Here is a 17,846-nt window from a genome sequence, read left to right as displayed (position 1 = left end):
TTTTCAATTTATCACAAACTGTTTCTGCATTTGTACTACTGATTTGGACACGTTTAAACTGTGACATTGGGGATATCTCACCTAGCAAAATGTCGTTGAAAATAAGACTATGCCCGACATACAATATAAGTTTGGTTTTAGTTGAAAGTGAAAGTTGAAAAGAAAACAATTTAATTTCAACATACTTACAGCCTAAAACACATAGTCGCCGTACAATAATCAATTATATGAACAATCCTACATCACTCCAGTATTTATTTACAACATTCAAGTACTAATTGTCTTTATTCCACTACTGAAGAAGCAGGACTCAAACATTCAGCCTGACAAAAGATTCATTTTATGCCTCACCATTAAGTGAATTATTGCTAATACATATTAACAAAGGGGTGTACATTTGGTTTTTATATTTCATGTTTAATATTCATGTAAGATTTAGTAATCATAATTATTTATGCAACCAACTGACAATTTTTGGTACAATTTATATTGACATTGCTGCCCTGCTTTTAGAATATCAGGGTTCATTCTCAGATGTGCCAACACAAATGTACTAGAGCATGACACTGGGGACTGGGCCCCGTTCCAACAACATGCCTATCTAGTGAACCCTGAATAGAGAGAGAAGCTCCGCAGTGAGGTGGAAAGTTACTATGGATATTGCAGGAGTTTCCTCTTGAAATCAGACATGTCCGTGGTAAGGACAACTTGGTTTCTGATTGTCTCAAGGGTGGGCAGTCAAAAAGATTTGTGTTTAGCTAGTGCGTTACCATGGATCACAATGTATTTTGACATTTTTTGACTGCACGTTTTTCCGTATTGGAGATGAGTTTTGTTTGGGCTCGTTCCAAGGAGACGAGAGTTCTAGAAGCTAGTGGGATTTAGGAAGATGAGAGTTCTAGAAGCTAGTTAGTTTTAGGAAGATGAGAGTTCTAGAAGCTAGTGGGATTTAGGAAGACGAGAGTTCTAGAATCTAGTGAGTTTTAGGAAGACGAGTGTTCTAGAAGCTAGTGAGTTTTAGGAAGACGAGAGTTCTAGAAGCTAGTGAGTTTTAGGAAGACGAGAGTTCTAGAAGCTAGTGAGTTTTAGGAAGACGAGAGTTCTAGAAGCTTGTGAGTTTTAGGAAGACGAGAGTTCTAGAAGCTAGTGAGTTTTAGGAAGAGGAGAGTTCTAGAAGCTAGTGAGTTTTAGGAAGACGAGAGTTCTAGAAGCTAGTGAGTTTTAGGAAGAGGAGAGTTCTAGAAGCTAGTGAGTTTTAGGAAGACGAGAGTTCTAGAAGCTAGTGAGTTTTAGGATTCTATAGAAAGAAAAAGGAGTAACAAATAATACTATTGTATATTATTATTTAGAAATACGTGTTTTTTTCTTATTTTTAATTGTTGACATCCAGTAGACACCATGTTTATATTGGTGAAGGTGAAGCATTGTAGTTGATTATAATGTGAAATGGAAGTTGTTTTCTGTTGGTGGTGAGCAAACTTAGGATATAGGATATATTTGTTGTCTTAAGGTGTTACAGGCTTTGGTTTTTCCATTTATGTTTTGAGGTTGGACTTTAGCACGTCTAGCTCGTTAGCACGTCTAGCTCGTTAGCACGTCTAGCTCGTTAGCACGTCAAATCGTTAGCACGTCTAGCTCGTTAGCACGTCTAGCTCGTTAGCACGTCTAGCTCCGTCAGCACGTCTAGCTCGTTAGCACGTCTAGCTGGTTAGCCCGTCTAGCTCGTTAGCGCGTCTAGCTCGTTAGGACGTCTAGCTCGTTAGCACGTAGGACGCACTGATTGGTGTCACCTCGTTAGTCAGTATGTGTTACACCTGTGCTGGCTTGTCCATCTCGTTAGTGGGAAGGTGTTTCACCTGAGCTGGTCCAGGTTCTATTTAAGAGTGTCTGGCCCAGTGCTCCAGTTGTCTTGATACATGTGGAGAGTCAACACCTTTAGTTGCTCCACCTTTTTGGTTTACTTCCTGTCTTTAAGTTTGGTGTGGGTTTTTCTTTTGTTTTCCTCTTCTTGGGCAGATTTAGTGGGTCTCATGGTGGGTGTCTTTTAGGTCCCAGTTGTTGTTACTAGTCAACTTTCAGTGGACACCCCCATAGTGTCTTTCAGAACCCCTTCTGTTTGAGAAACATTTGAGATTTTTCTTGGTGGGGAACGCAACAACAAACAATGTAGTAAAACAAGCTGGTATTTTGGGTTGGATATTGCATCCAATTCTTAGTATTTTAATCGATGGCATTTCCATCTTTCAGTTGTTAACCTTCTGTTTTTTATCCACTTATGTTTGTTGTGGTAAATAATTGTTTATTTTTGTTTTTTCCTATGAAGCCATTGTGTTCCATGTCTGAAATGTGCTGTATAAATAAAGCTTGATTTGATTTCAACAAATGAACCCAATGACTGGCCAATCAACAGACTCCTGGTCCCTCTTAGTATGAAAATCAGTATCACGTTTCAAGCCTGCTGAAGACCTGGCACCTAAATGTGACTTCTGTCATCTGATCACTCCAAGCTGCATTAGGTTCAGATCTACCAGGATGGGCCTTTGACAGTCTGGATGCAGCCAGGCCACTGAATATAAATAAGCAACGTAAAGAGATGAATGAGTGGGGAAAAAACAATTTAATAAGAAATGAAGTCACATGTGTTTAGCAGTTGTTGTTGCGGGTGTAGTGAAATGCTTGTGTTCGTAGCTCCAACAGTGCAGTTGCAGACTTGTTTACGCTGCTGTGCGTTTTTGTTGCCGATCTTACTTTGATACCTGACGGTTTTTTACTTTTTCATTACCGTATATTTTTACTTTTTCCCTCACTCAACTTTTTTCCTCACTCAACTTTTTTCATTCATCCCCGGAGGTTTTATCTGGACATGGTTCGTCAGGACTTCAAACAGCCGAAGCTAAGTAACATTAACATGATGCCTTCTAATTGCAGTCGTTGTACTTATAATATACAGGAGAACGATCGCCTTACGGCAAGGATAGCTGTGCTGCAAGCCCAGCTTCAGACGCGATCGTTAGGCAAGGGTAATTTCAGTGTAGGAAAGGATGAAACAGCGTCTGTGCCACCAGTAAGTACAGATGGTAACGTTAGTATAAACCCCCTCGCACGGTCCCCGCAGCCGGACATCTTTCTCATGGCTTCTGGAGGGAAACGCTGTAGGAATGCTCAACCGGTGTCGCTTATTCAGCCGACAGAAACTTTCAACCGGTTCTCCCCATTAAGCGAGTCGGAGTCGGAGGCCGAGACTTCTCTGGTCTCTACTCCTCCCGTTGTGGGGTCTGAGACGCCGACGGCTCCCACCATTAGCTCTGACAAATTGAAAACCCTAGTCATTGGCGACTCCATTACCCGCAGTATTAGACTTAAAACTAATCATCCAGCGATCATACACTGTTTACCAGGGGGCAGGGCTACCGACGTTAAGGCTAATCTAAAGACGGTGCTGGCTAAAGCTAAAACTGGCGAGTGTAGAGAGTATAGAGATATTGTTATCCACGTCGGCACCAACGATGTTAGGATGAAACAGTCAGAGGTCACCAAGCGCAACATAGCTTCAGCGTGTAAATCAGCTAGAAAGATGTGTCGGCATCGATTAATTGTCTCTGGCCCCCTCCCAGTTAGGGGGAGTGATGAGCTCTACAGCAGAGTCTCACAACTCAATCGCTGGTTGAAAACTGTTTTCTGCCCCTCCCAAAAGATAGAATTTGTAGATAATTGGCCCTCTTTCTGGGACTCACCCACAAACAGGACCAAGCCTGGCCTGTTGAGGAGTGACGGACTCCATCCTAGCTGGAGGGGTGCTCTCATCTTATCTACGAACATAGACAGGGCTCTAACTCCTCTAGCTCCACAATGAAATAGGGTGCAGGCCAGGCAGCAGGCTGTTAGCCAGCCTGCCAGCTTAGTGGAGTCTGCCACTAGCACAGTCAGTGTAGTCAGCTCAGCTTCCCCTATTGAGACCGTGTCTGTGCCTCGATCTAGGTTGGGCAAAATTAAAAATGGCGGTGTTCGCTTTAGCAATCTCACTAGTATAAAGACCTCCTCCATTCCTGCCATTATTGAAAGAGATTGTGATACCTCACATCTCAAAATTGGGTTACTTAATGTTAGATCCCTCACTTCCAAGGCAGTTATAGTCAATGAACTAATCACTGATAATAATCTTGATGTGATTGGCCTGACTGAAACATGGCTTAAGCCTGATGAATTTACTGTGTTAAATGAGGCCTCACCCCCAGGTTACATTAGTGACCATACCCCCCGTGCATCCGGCAAAGGCGGAGGTGTTGCTAACATTTACGATAGCAAATTTCAATTTACAAAAAAAAAAACAACAATGACGTTTTCGTCTTTTGAGCTTCTAGTCATGAAATCTATGCAGCCTACTCACTCACTTTTTATAGCTACTGTTTATAGGCCTCCTGGGCCATATGCAGTGTTCCTCACTGAGTTCCCTGAATTCCTATCGGATCTTGTAGTCATAGCAGATAATATTCTAATTTTTGGTGACTTTAACATTCATATGGAAAAGTCCACAGACCCACTCCAAAAGGCTTTCGGAGCCATCATCGACTCAGTGGGTTTTGTCCAACATGTCTCTGGACCTACTCACTGCCACAGTCATACTCTGGACCTAGTTTTGTCCCATGGAATAAATGTTGTGGATCTAAATGTTTTTCCTCATAATCCTGGACTATCGGACCACCATTTTATTACGTTTGCAATTGCAACAAATAATCTGCTCAGACCCCAACCAAGGAGCATTAAAAGTCGTGCTATAAATTCTCAGACAACCCAAAGATTCCTTGATGCCCTTCCAGACTGCCTCTGCCTACCCAAGGACGTCAGAGGACAAAAATCAGTTAACCACCTAACCGAGGAACTCAATTTAACCTTGCGCAATACCCTAGATGCAGTTGCACCCCTAAAAACTAAAAACATCTGTCATAAGAAACTAGCTCCCTGGTATACAGAAAATACACGAGCTCTGAAGCAAGCTTCCAGAAAATTGGAACGGAAATGGCGCCACACCAAACTGGAAGTCTTCCGACTAGCTTGGAAAGACAGTACCGTGCAGTATCGAAGAGCCCTTACTGCTGCTCGATCATCCTATTTTTCCAACTTAATTGAGGAAAATAAGAACAATCCGAAATTTCTTTTTGATACTGTCGCAAAGCTAACTAAAAAGCAGCCTTCGCAAATGGAGGATGGCTTTCACTTCAGCAGTAATACATTTATGAACTTCTTTGAGGAAAAGATCATGATCATTAGAAAGCAAATTACAGACTCCTCTTTAAATCTGGGTATTCCTCAAAAGCTCCATTGTCCTTAGTACTATATATAGTACTATATATTAGTACTATATCTCTTGACGCAATGATGAAAATAATCATGGCCTCCAAACCCTCAAGCTGCATACTGGACCCTATTCCAACTAAACTACTGAAAGAGCTGCTTCCTGTGCTTGGCCCTCCTATGTTGAACATAATAAACGGCTCTCTATCCACCGGATGTGTACCAAGCTCACTAAAAGTGGCAGTAATAAAGCCTCTCTTGAAAAAGCCGAATCTTGATCCAGAAATTATAAAAAACTATCGGCCTATATCGAATCTTCCATTCCTCTCCAAAATTTTAGAAAAAGCTGTTGCACAGCAACTGACTGCCTTCCTGAAGACAAACAATGTATACGAAACGCTTCAGTCTGGTTTTAGACCCCATCATAGCACTGAGACTGCACTTGTGAAGGTGGTAAATGACCTTTTAATGACGTCAGACCGAGGCTCTGCATCTGTCCTCGTGCTCCTAGATCTTAGTGCCGCTTTTGATACCATCGATCACCACATTCTTTTGGAGAGATTGGAAACCCAAATTGGTCTACATGGACAAGTTCTGGCCTGGTTTAGATCTTATCTGTCGGAAAGATATCAGTTTGTCTCTGTGAATGGTTTGTCCTCTGACAAATCAATTGTAAATTTCGGTGTTCCTCAAGGTTCCGTTTTAGGACCACTATTGTTTTCACTATATATTTTACCTCTTGGGGATGTCATTCGAAAACATAATGTTAAATTTCACTGCTATGCAGACGACACACAGCTGTACATTTCAATGAAACATGGTGAAGCCCCAAAATTGCCCTCGCTAGAAGCCTGTGTTTCAGACATAAAGAAGTGGATGGCTGCAAACTTTCTACTTTTAAACTCGGACAAAACAGAGATGCTTGTTCTAGGTCCCAAGAAACAAAGAGATCTTCTGTTGAATCTGACAATTAATCTGGATGGTTGTACAGTCGTCTCAAATAAAACTGTGAAGGACCTCGGCGTTACTCTGGACCCTGATCTCTCTTTTGAAGAACATATCAAGACTGTTTCAAGGACAGCTTTTTTCCATCTACGTAACATTGCAAAAATCAGAAATTTTCTGTCCAAAAATGACGCAGAAAAATTAATCCATGCTTTTGTTACTTCTAGGCTGGACTACTGCAATGCTCTACTTTCCGGCTACCCGGATAAAGCACTAAATAAACTTCAGTTAGTGCTAAATACGGCTGCTAGAATCCTGACTAGAACCAAAAAATTTGATCATATTACTCCAGTGTTAGCCTCCCTACACTGGCTTCCTGTTAAGGCAAGGGCTGATTTCAAGGTTTTACTGCTAACCTACAAAGCATTACATGGGCTTGCTCCTACCTATCTTTCCGATTTGGTCCTGCCGTACATACCTACACGTACGCTACGGTCACAAGACGCAGGCCTCCTAATTGTCCCTAGAATTTCTAAGCAAACGGCTGGAGGTAGGGCTTTCTCCTATAGAGCTCCATTTTTATGGAATGGTCTGCCTACCAATGTGAGAGACGCAGACTCAGTCTCAACCTTTAAGTCTTTACTGAAGACTTATCTCTTCAGTAGGTCCTATGATTAAGTATAGTCTGGCCCAGGAGTGTGAAGGTGAACGGAAAGGCTGGAGCAACGAACCGCCCTTGCTGTCTCTGCCTTGCCGGTTCCCCTCTTTCCACTGGGATTCTCTGCCTCTAACCCTTTTACAGAGGCTGAGTCACTGGCCTACTGGTGTTCTTCCATGCCGTCCATGGGAGGGGTGCGTCACTTGAGTGGGTTGAGTCACTGACGTGGTCTTCCTGTCTGGGTTGGCGCCCCCCCCCCCCCCCCTTGGGTTGTGCCATGGCGGAGATCGTTGTGGGCTATACTCGGCCTTGTCTTAGGACGGTAAGTTGGTGGTTGGAGACATCCCTCTAGTGGTGTGGGGGCTGTGCTTTGGCAAAGTGGGTGGGGTTATATCCTGCCTGTTTGGCCCTGTCCGGGGGTATCATCGGATGGGGCCACAGTGTCTTCTGATCCCTCCTGTCTCAGCCTCCAGTATTTATGCTGCAGTAGTTTATGTGTCGGGGGGCTAGGGTCAGTCTGTTACATCTGGAGTATTTCTCTTGTCTTATCCGGTGTCCTGTGTGTATTTAAATATGCTCTCTCTAATTCTCTCTTTCTCTCTTTCTGTCTTTCTCTCGGAGGACCTGAGCCCTAGGACCATGCCTCAGGACTACCTGGTATGATGACTCCTTGCTGTCCCCAGTCCACCTGGCCGTGCTGCTGCTCCAGTTTCAACTGTTCTGCCTGCGGCTATGGAACCCTGACCTGTTCACCGGACGTGCTTGTTGCACCCTCGACAACTACTATGATTATTATTATTTGACCATGCTGGTCATTTATGAACATTTTAACATTTTAACATTTTGACCATGTTCTGTTTTAATATCCACCCTGCACAGCCAGAAGAGGACTGGCCACCCCTCATAGCCTGGTTCCTCTCTAGGTTTCTTCCTAGGTTTTTGGCCTTTCTAGGGAGTTTTTCCTAGGGAGTTTTTCCTAGCCACCGTGCTTCTTTCACATGCTTTGCTTGCTGTTTGGGGTTTTAGGCTGGGTTTCTGTACAGCACTTTGAGAATATCAGCTGATGTACGAAGGGCTATATAAAAATTTGATTTGATTTGCAGTAATATCTAACAATTTCACAGCAAATACCTAATACACACAAATCTAAGTAATGGAATAAGAATAAGAATATATAAATATATGGATGAGCAATGTCAACGCTGCATAGACAGATACAGTAGAATAGAATACAGTATATACATATGAGATGAGTAATACATAGACAGATACAGTAGAATAGGATAGAATACAGTATATACATATGAGATGAGTAATACATAGACTAAGATACAGTAGAATAGGATAGAATACAGTATATACATATTAGATGAGTAATACATAGACAGATACAGTAGAATAGTATAGAATACAGTATATACATATGAGATGAGTAATACATAGACTAAGATACAGTAGAATAGGATAGAATACAGTATATACATATGAGATGAGTAATACATAGACAGATACAGTAGAATAGGATAGAATACAGTATATACATATGAGATGAGTAATACATAGACAGATACAGTAGAATAGGATAGAATACAGTATATACATATGAGATGAGTAATACATAGACTAAGATACAGTAGAACAGTATAGAATACAGTATATACATATGAGATGAGTAATGCCAGATATTTATAGCCGAGGCCAGATACTTTTTCACAACATTTCCAACCGAGACCATCAGGTTTGTCGGCATGATTAGTGATCATACTGTAGCTCAAACCTACTGTGACTGTTGAATGTCTGACGACGACGACGACCTAACTTTATAATAGTTTGTAGCCTACCTACCAGAATCTGCTCGTCTTTCCTTCAAATCATCACATTTATCTGTCTTCTAATGCAGTGGTGTAAAGTACTTCAGTAAAAATACTTTAAAGTACTACTTAAGTAGTTTTTTGGGGTGTCTGTCCTTTACTTTACTATCTATATTTTTAACAACTTTTACCTTTACTTCACTACATTCATAAAGAAAATGATGTACTTTTTACTCCATACATTTTCCCTGACACCCAAAAGCACTCGTCACATTTTGAATGCTTAGCAGGACAGAAAATTGTCCTATTTGCAGACTTGTCAAGAGAACAACCCTGGTCGTCCCTACTGCCTCTAATCTGGCAGACTCACTAAACACATGCTTCATTTTTAAATGATGTCTGAGTGTTGGAGTGTGAACCTGGCTATCTGTAAATTAAAATAACAAGAAAATTGTGCTGTCTGGTTTGCTTAATAAAAGGAAATTATTGCTACTTTACTTTTACTTTTGACACTTAATTAAATGTAAAACCAAAAACTTTTAGACTTTTACTGAAGAAGTATTTTACTGGGTGACTTTCACTTTTACTTGAGTCATTTTCTATGAAGGTATCTTTACTTTTACTCAAGTATGAGAATTGAGAACTTTTTCCACCACTGTTCTAACGTTCTAGAGACATATGAGCCACAGTTTCAACAGACATTTTGTAACTGTGTGGGCTACAAAGTTACTTTCAATTTCATATAAGGAAATAAAGTAACGGCCACTGGGTGAATTCGTTTTGCATTGCCCGGCTCCCCGGGTGCGCAGAGTTTACGCATTTTAGACCATTCCATTGTTCCTTAAAATAAAACTCCACTCACCTGTAGCACCGGGCCATGCAAAACGAACTTCCCACTGTCGCAGGGCACTGAGACGCAGAGTTCTAAACCCAGACGCGTTTCTTCAAGACATCTCTCTTACATTATTTTAGCTAAACATATAATTTACTCGTAACCAAGTTTAGCTGTGTTTTTTCCTCCAAAATGTGAGTTACTGTAGGACTTTAATAATTGTTTACAGGCCTACAAACCCAAAAGGTTTTAATTTGAGAATGTTCATTTGTTGGCTTCAAATATTAAACTGTCTTAAATATTTGATGATTAGTTGAATCAGGTGTGTAAGTGCTGGTCAGAACAAAAGGATTGAGAAACCCTGAGATAAACATAAAACCATATAATGTAAAAGCTCCTCCACCATCTTTACCAGACGTTTTACTGATAACATGTAGACCTACTGATTAGTTTCCACTTTGAAAACTGCTGTCTGTCAGCAACTCAGCTCAAGTAGCAGTTCTACTAACTAGTAATATCTCATTCCAGGTATTCATTCACATACTCTGTCCTTTAGAATGTATTGTTGTTCAGAAATACTTACTTTATTTTTCAATAGTCTCCATATAGTGTTTTCTGCTCTGTCGTCTCAAAATGGATCCTGAACAAAATAACATATTTACTTTCTGTTTCAGCTCAGCCGCCTCCCGAATGGTGCAGAGTCCCGCCTCTTGCGTCACTGCAGTACCTGGTTAGAGTCCAGGCTGCATGACTGGGAGTTCCAGCGCACAATTGGCCCAGCGTCGTCAAGGTTTGGCCGGGGTAGGCCGTCATTGTTAATAAGAATTTGTTCTGACTTACCTAGTTAAATAAAAGTGAAATAAAAATAAAACATATTCCACTAGATGGCAGTAAACACCTGCTGTAACCTGACTTTACAGGAGTATCAATATGATATAAACAGCTAAACTGATCTGAGATCAGCTCTCTTATGAAGACTGTCACAGGTTTACAGCAGTATCAATATGATATAATAAGCTAAACTGATCTGAGATCAGCTCTCTTATGAAGACTGTCACAGGTTTACAGCAGCTGACAGTTGCTACTTCATCGCTACTAACTCAAACTACCTTGGTTTAAATAAAGACAATATATGTAAAGATTAAAAGGTATATAACTTATAAATCATGAGCCTCATCTTGAGGAGTATGTGATTGGATGTTATAGACCCCATCTGAACAGTTTCTTTCCCCATAGAGACTAAAGGACTATGCTGTGGCCCCCACCATCTGGCCCATAGAGACTGAAGGACTATGCTGTGGCCCTCACCATCTGTTCATCTGGCCCATAGAGACTAAAGGACTATGCTGTGGCCCCCACCATCTGGCCCATAGAGACTAAAGGACTATGCTGTGGCCCTCACCATCTGGCCCATAGAGACTGAATGACTATGCACTCTACGCTGCACACCACCTCAACGGGGATGTGGTGGAGGGTAAACACACGTAAACGCACTTACACACCTTTTTATTTGTAAAATAGCGTTTACTCAACACTGTATTTTGTTAATTATCGTTTACCACTTCTTATGCGTTTCCAGCGTTAAGTCTAAATTCTATCGCAGAAACCGGGCCCAGGTTGGTCAGCATGATAAAGAATCATATCTCAAGGTTACTCTGTCTATTGAATGTCTGACTACGACCTAACTTTATAATAGTTATATGTAGCCAAGACTTACCAGAGTCTGTCCGTCTGTCCTTCAAATCAACACATTTATCCTGCTTCTGATGTTGCAGAGAAATGTGCGCTACATTTTGTAACCACAGTTACTTTCATTTTCATATGAGGAAACACGTCAATTCGCACGTCACTGGTGTATGGTTAAATAATGATGACAGAAGAGATCTACTTACTAGTAATAATATGTAATTCCAGGTATTCATTATCTTACTCTGTCCTTTATTGTTCAGAAATACTTTATTTGTACTTCTCTCCATATAGTGTGTTTTCCTCTTTTGTCATCTCACCATGGATACTGCACTCAGCCGTCTCCCCACCCTGATAATAAAGTGTTTTATTGGAATCTTCCACTAGATGGCAGTAAACACCTGCTGTAACTACACTTTACAACAGCATTCCTTATTCATAAAGGCAGTGTCTCAAAGGAGGAGTGCTGAATCAGGATCAGGTCCCCCTGTCTATGTAATCTGATTCATTGTGATCTAGGATCAGGTCCCTCCTCTCCATGTAATCTGATTCATTGTGATCTAGGATCAGGTCCTCCTCTCCATGTAATCTGATTCATTATGATCTAGGATCAGGTCCTCCTCTCCATGTAATCTGATTCATTATGATCTAGGATCAGGTCCCCCCTCTCCATGTAATCTGATTCATTATGATCTAGGATCAGGTCCCCCCTCTCCATGTAATCTGATTCATTATGATCTAGGATCAGGTCCTCCTCTCCATGTAATCTGATTCATTATGATCTAGGATCAGGTCCCCCCTCTCCATGTAATCTGATTCATTATGATCTAGGATCAGGTCCCTCCTCTCCATGTAATCTGATTCATTATGATCTAGGATCAGGTCCCCCCTCTCCATGTAATCTGATTCATTATGATCTAGGATCAGGTCCCCCCTCTCCATGTAATCTGATTCATTATGATCTAGGATCAGGTCCCCCCTCTCCATGTAATCTGATTCATTATGATCTAGGATGAGGTCCCTCCTCTCCATGTAATCTGATTCATTATGATCTAGGATCAGGTCCCCCTCTCCATGTAATCTGATTCATTATGATCTAGGATCAGGTCCCTCCTCTCCATGTAATCTGATTCATTATGATCTAGGATCAGGTCCCCCTCTCCATGTAATCTGATTCATTATGATCTAGGATCAGGTCCTCCTCTCCATGTAATCTGATTCATTATGATATAGGATCACGTCCCTCCTCTCCATGTAATCTGATTCATTATGATCTAGGATCAGGTCCTCCTCTCCATGTAATCTGATTCATTATGATATAGGATCAGGTCCCTCCTCTCCATGTAATCTGATTCATTATGATCTAGGATCAGGTCCTCCTCTCCATGTAATCTGATTCATTATGATATAGGATCAGGTCCCTCCTCTCCATGTAATCTGATTCATTATGATCTAGGATCAGGTCCTCCTCTCCATGTAATCTGATTCATTATGATATAGGATCAGGTCCCTCCTCTCCATGTAATCTGATTCATTATGATCTAGGATCAGGTACCCCCTCTCCATGTAATCTGATTCATTATGATCTGGGATCAGGTCCCTCCTCTCCGTGTAATCTGATTCATTATGATCTAAAAGGCTAAACTGATCCTAGATCAGCTCTCCTACTCTTTATGAATACTGTCACAGGTGACTCCTTGAGATGATTTATAAGTTATATTCTTTAAGAATCAATTAGTATCATTCATTGAACTGCTTTGCCATGAACAGATCTGTGAGGTGTTAACTTAAAGGTTGTATATAGACTTTATGGTCATTTTAATGGGGTTGAACAATAGATGGACCCCACACAGAACTTCCAGCAATGCCACATCTTCAGTAACCAAGTATTCCAGACACTCTCTTCATATGAACCAGTTGTTATTAAATGAAGGTTTGTGGACAGAAAACCTGTGTCTACGGTAGGATTCTAGTCTAATCTGGGCTGGTTCCTCTGTTCCTAGATATTCAGGAACAGTCGGGGGTGGAGGGGGCTGTGGAGACATTATGCTGACAGCGCTTGTGGAAGGGTGGGTAGACTCTGGACACGGAGCTAACTGGAGCTCGGCAGCATCATCGGTGTTGGGCTTGTGGAAGGCTGGGTAGACTCTGGACACGGAGCTAACTGGAGCTCGGCAGCATCATCGCTGTTGGGCTTGTGGAAGGGTGGGTAGACTCTGGACACGGAGCTAACTGGAGCTCGGCAGCATCATCACTGTTGGGCTTGCCGGCAGCCTCGCGGGTTTGATGATGCTGCTGCTGCTCATCGCTTTTGATTCATCATTATGCTTTGTTTGGATACTTTTTATCCATTGCCTATTGTGGTGAAATGTCAGGAACACATTTTTTTAAATGTACTTTTAATCGTTTTAGAAACGTTTAAATGACCCACATGGATTCTAACTGGGGATTCAGCTAAAACTTGTATTTTTGGGACCAAATAAATTGATACCAACAGTGGACAATTCACAGCAAAAGCATGGAGCTACAACTGTCAAGAGGAGAACAGGGGGAGTATTCCCCTTGGAGAACCCAGAGTGCAACACTGAAGAAAAACATATTGGAGAATAACAACAATCTCAATCTGAAGCTCTAAAGAAAAAATAGGAATTGTGGAAATCAGGAACACCATTCTTCCTCCTGTCCACCTATTGTCCCTGTATGAATCAGGACCACCATTCTTCCTCCTGTCCACCTATTGTCCCTGTATGAATCAGGACCACCATTCTTCCTCCTGCCCACCTATTGTCCCTGTATGAATCAGGACCACCATTCTTCCTCCTGTCCACCTATTGTCCCTGTATGAATCAGGAACACCATTCTTCCTCCTGCCCACCTATTGTCCCTGTATGAATCAGGACCACCATTCTTCCTCCTGTCCACCTATTGTCCATGTATGAATCAGGACCACCATTCTTCCTCCTGTCCACCTATTGTCCCTGTATGAATAAGGACCACCATTCTTCCTCCTGCCCACCTATTGTCCCTGTATGAATCAGGAACACCATTCTTCCTCCTGTCCACCTATTGTCCCTGTATGAATCAGGACCACCATTCTTCCTCCTGTCCACCTATTGTCCCTGTATGAATCAGGAACACCATTCTTCCTCCTGTCCACCTATTGTCCCTGTATGAATCAGGAACACCATTCTTCCTCCTGCCCACCTATTGTCCCTGTATGAATCAGGAACACCATTCTTCCTCCTGTCCACCTATTGTCCCTGTATGAATCAGGACCACCATTCTTCCTCCTGTCCACCTATTGTCCCTGTATGAATCAGGAACACCATTCTTCCTCCTGTCCACCTATTGTCCCTGTATGAATCAGGACCACCATTCTTCCTCCTGTCCACCTATTGTCCCTGTATGAATCAGGACCACCATTCTTCCTCCTGTCCACCTATTGTCCCTGTATGAATCAGGACCACCATTCTTCCTCCTGTCCACCTATTGTCCCTGTATGAATCAGGACCACCATTCTTCCTCCTGCCCCACCTATTGTCCCTGTATGAATCAGGACCACCATTCTTCCTCCTGTCCCACCTATTGTCCCTGTATGAATATTAGTTGGCATCTAATTGAAGAACATACTGCTTTATAGATCCCAGCCTGACAAACAATTGTCTGGACCTTACTTTGAGCACTTGCACTGGGCCTCCATTGAGTCTCCATGTGTCAAGCAGTACAGAGAAACCCCCTCTAGATGACAGCAGAGGCTCTTGGATCTACCCTGTCTATCCACCAGTTTAGTGACCTTGTTCCATCAATATGTCCATACTACTTCACAACCCATTTCAGGTCTTGACCAGCAATGTCCCATTGGGCTCAACCAAGCCGAGAGTGAGGTTCTAGAAAGAGGACTTACTTTCATACCAACTCCTAAACAGGTGGACTGACTTTCATACCAACTCCTAAACAGGTGGACTGACTTTCATACCAACTCCTAAACAGGTGGACTGACTTTCATACCAACTCCTAAACAGGTGGACTGACTTTCATACCAACTCCTAAACAGGTGGACTGGGAGGAGCTCCGGAGGGGATCTACACGTCTATCATAGAAGATTGAAGTTATCAGATCATTGTGAATATGAAACAGATTTTCCTCAGATACTATTTCCAAACCCCTCACATTTGGAACCTCAGTTGGAGTCAGAAACTATACAGACTCTGATACGTAGGGATGTGACTTCCTTTTCACAATTCAGAACCAGACCTTTTTTTATCAGCTTAACCTTACAAATGGTTAAAAACCAAGCTCTAGAAATATAGTGATTAAACCAGCAGATAAGGGGCTCAGACTGTTGTAATGGATGAAGTGAATATCTTCTTGAAGCCAATACACAATAGGATCATGTTAAACACTATGTTCCATTGTCCAACACAACCGGAAAACACAAAGATGAATCCAGGAGATAAACTGTATGAGGATAAGTACATTACAGATAAACAGATGGTCTGTCTTTTTGGGACAGATTCTCCAAGGCCTAGGCAGTTTTACTTACTGCCTAAAATGCATATCTCCTGAGACGTGGGCGGTTCCCTTCGGCTGACCAATAGTAAGTGATTGTGTCTCAGAGACGTGGGCGGTTCCCTGCGGCTGACCAATAGGAAGTGATTGTGTCTCAGAGACGTGGGCGGTTCCCTTCGGCTGACCAATAGTAAATGATTGTGTCTCAGAGACGTGGGCGGTTCCCTGCGGCTGACCAATAGGAAGTGATTGTGTCTCAGAGACGTGGGCGGTTCCCTGCAGCTGACCAATAGTAAATGATTGTGTCTCAGAGACGTGGGCGGTTCTCTGCGGCTGACCAATAGGAAGTGATTGTGTCTCAGAGACGTGGGCGGTTCCCTGCAGCTGACCAATAGGAAGTGATTGTGTCTCAGAATATTACTATATTGCTGAATATATAGACTTTTATTGCTGAATATATAGACTTTTATATCAACCCTCTATCCCAGAAACACCCAGCTATGTTCAGGGTACTGATGAATGACGGGTTAATTACTATTGTAGTACTGACTTTAATATCAACCCTCTATCCCAGAAACACCCAGCTATGTTCAGGGTACTGATGAATGAAGGGTTTATTACTATTGTAGTACTGACTTTAATATCAACCCTCTATCCCAGAAACACCCAGCTATGTTCAGGGTACTGATGAATGAATGGTTTATTACTATTGTAGTACTGACTTTAATATCAACCCTCTATCCCAGAAACACCCAGCTATGTTCAGGATACTGGTGAATGAAGGGTTTATTACTATTGTAGTACTGACTTTAATATCAACCCTCTATCCCAGAAACACTCAGCTATGTTCAGGGTACTGATGAATGAAGGGTTTATTACTATTGTAGTACTGACTTTAATATCAACCCTCTATCCCAGAAACACCCAGCTATGTTCAGGATACTGATGAATGAAGGGTTTATTACTATTGTAGTACTGACTTTAATATCAACCCTCTATCCCAGAAACACCCAGCTATGTTCAGGGTACTGATGAATGAAGGGTTTATTACTATTGTAGTACTGACTTTAATATCAACCCTCTATCCCAGAAACACCCAGCTATGTTCAGGATACTGATGAATGAAGGGTTTATTACTATTGTAGTACTGACTTTAATATCAACCCTCTATCCCAGAAACACCCAGCTATGTTCAGGGTACTGATGAATGAAGGGTTTATTACTATTGTAGTACTGACTTTAATATCAACCCTCTATCCCAGAAACACCCAGCTATGTTCAGGGTACTGATGAATGAAGGGTTTATTACTATTGTAGTACTCTTTTTATTAACTTAGCTACTGACTTGTTCTATTGTTGTTGCATTGTCAAGAGGTTAACCTGCAAGGAAGCATTTCAGTACATAATACTTGTATTGTACTTTATATTATTATAGATATTTTAGGGTTGCCATGGATTTCAAGCAGGCAATGCCATCAGGTCCAAACCCAAAACAAGGAAATTGTAGGAGACAGGCGTGTTGGGGTTTCCTGCCAGCATGACCACCCGCTTCACTTCCTGAACATGAAAAAGGGTGAAAGGTGGGATGCAGTAATAGGGAGTTTTTTTCAGTTTCTTTTTCAGTATTTTATTTCAGTCTTGATTAATTTAGGTAATTTAGTAAATTGTATTTAGTGCAGATAATGATGTACTTCTTCTGTAGTTTGTCAAATGCAGTGAACCTGCTGAGAGATGAAGGAGGGGCTGAGAGGCCAGAACATCAACCTCATCTTCATGGAGGACATTGATGCCAGATGCAGTGAACCTGCTGAGAGATGAAGGAGGAGATGAGAGGCCAGAACATCAACCTCATCTTCATGGAGGACATTGATGCCAGATGCAGTGAACCTGCTGAGAGATGGAGGGGATGAGAGGCCAGAACATCAATCTCATCTTCATGGAGGACATTGATGCCAGATGCAGTGAACCTGCTGAGAGATGAAGGAGGAGATGAGAGAACAGAACATCAACCTCATCTTCATGGAGGACATTGATGCCAGATGCAGTGAACCTGCTGAGAGATGGAGGGGATGAGAGGCCAGAACATCAATCTCATCTTCATGGAGGACATTGA

General features: G+C 41.9%; 1 long non-coding RNA gene across 1 annotated transcript in view; it reads left to right on the top strand.

Moving 5' to 3' along the window:
- LOC145875753 (uncharacterized) overlaps nt 1-17,545 on the top strand; it is a 448,342-nt gene extending 430,797 nt beyond the window's left edge. Inside the window, exons 2-3 of the long non-coding RNA XR_014391322.1 lie at nt 17,169-17,313; nt 17,436-17,545. This is a non-coding gene — a long non-coding RNA (uncharacterized LOC145875753). The remainder of the gene's footprint in view (nt 1-17,168; nt 17,314-17,435) is intronic.
- Nucleotides 17,546-17,846: the final 301 nt, after the last annotated feature.

This window comes from Salmo salar, unplaced genomic scaffold (assembly GCF_965601325.2).
Source record: "Salmo salar unplaced genomic scaffold, fSalSal1 ptg000335l, whole genome shotgun sequence".
Classification (NCBI taxonomy): domain Eukaryota; kingdom Metazoa; phylum Chordata; class Actinopteri; order Salmoniformes; family Salmonidae; genus Salmo; species Salmo salar.
The sequence above is the reverse complement of the archived record's forward strand: the minus strand, read 5'-3'. Positions and strand labels throughout refer to the sequence as shown.